This window comes from Apodemus sylvaticus, chromosome 14, assembly GCF_947179515.1.
Source record: "Apodemus sylvaticus chromosome 14, mApoSyl1.1, whole genome shotgun sequence".
Taxonomy (NCBI): domain Eukaryota; kingdom Metazoa; phylum Chordata; class Mammalia; order Rodentia; family Muridae; genus Apodemus; species Apodemus sylvaticus.
In genome coordinates, this window is record NC_067485.1 from 32,109,346 (window position 1) to 32,110,765 (window position 1,420).

Here is a 1,420-nt window from a genome sequence, read left to right on the forward strand (position 1 = left end):
CTTCTGTACTTCCCCATTCAATATTAACAGTAGGCATGGTACAGTTAGTTCCTTGCTGGGCTCATGGTGTAGCATCAAATTTATAGGTTTGTTTTCTTAAGACTAAGACTTCAAAGACCTATCTCTGCTTCCTTGGGGGCTCTCCCAGCCAGTGAGATCTGCTACCACCAGGCAGAGGGCTATGCTTGGTTTTCATATTGTGAGTAGAACAGAACATCTGTTTGGACAGCTAAGTGCACTAGAGGAACAGTTAGGGTGGCAAAGTGCTTTTCTCACAAGAATGAAATCCCCAGAACCCATGTTAAAACAATAGACTGGCAGCCATTTTGGGTAGAAGTCATCACTGAGTGGTGGCGCTGATGATTGTGTTCTAAGAGTTGGAGTGGGGTTGGTCTTTGCTCTACCAGAATAGCTTAGCTCATTCCTCCCCTTTGGTTCCCCGTGGCACGGAGAGTTGGGGCAGCAGCTAAGTCAGCTACAGTGATATGTCCAGCATGAATCCTGAATACGATTATTTATTCAAGTTACTTCTGATTGGTGGTTCTGGGATTGGGAAGTCTTGCCTTCTTAGGTTTGTAGATGGTACATATACGGAAAGCTGCATCAGCACAATTGGTGTGGATTTCAAGATATGAACTATAGAGTTAGACAGGAAAACCAACAAGCTTCAGATATGGGACACAGCAGGCCAGAAAGATTTCAATCAGTTTCAGTTATTACAGAGGAGCCCAGGGCATCATAGTTGTGTATGACACGTCAGATCAGGAGTCCTTCAATAGTGTTAAACAGTGGTTACAGGAGATAGATCACTATGCCAGGGAAAATGTCAACAAATTGTTGGTAAGGAACAAATATGACCTGACCACAAAGAAAGTAGTAAAATACACGACAGCAAACGAATTTGCAGATTCCCTTGGAATCCCATTTTTGGAAACCAGAAAGAACACAATGAATGTGGAACAGTCTTTCTTGGTCATGGCAGCTGAGATTAAAAAATGACTGGGTCCTGGAGCAACAGCTGATGGTGCCGAGAAGTCCGATGTTAAAATCCAGAGCACTCCAGTCAAGCAGTCAGGTGGAGGCTCCTGCTAAAAATCGGCCTCTGTCCTTTTCTCACAGCAATGAATTTGCAATCTGAACCCAAGTAAAAAAACAAAATTGCCTGAATTGTACTGTGTGTAGCTGCACTACAACAAATTCTTAACGTTTCCACAAGGTCAGAGATTGTAAATGATCAATACTGACTTTTTTTTTTTATTCCCCTGACTCAAGAGAGCTAAGTTCATTTTCACAACTATCGTAAACCTTTGTGTACTCATTTATAAAATAATGTGTGCAATCCTTGTTGCTTTCCTGTTACCAGATCATTTCCTATGGTTGGTTAGAATATATTTTGTTTCAATATTTATACTGGCATGTT

General features: G+C 41.6%; 1 pseudogene; it reads left to right on the plus strand.

Annotated features, from left to right (window-relative positions):
- The first annotated feature begins 485 nt into the window (after positions 1-485).
- Positions 486-1,092, plus strand: LOC127665065 (ras-related protein Rab-1A-like; annotated as a pseudogene).
- Positions 1,093-1,420: the final 328 nt, after the last annotated feature.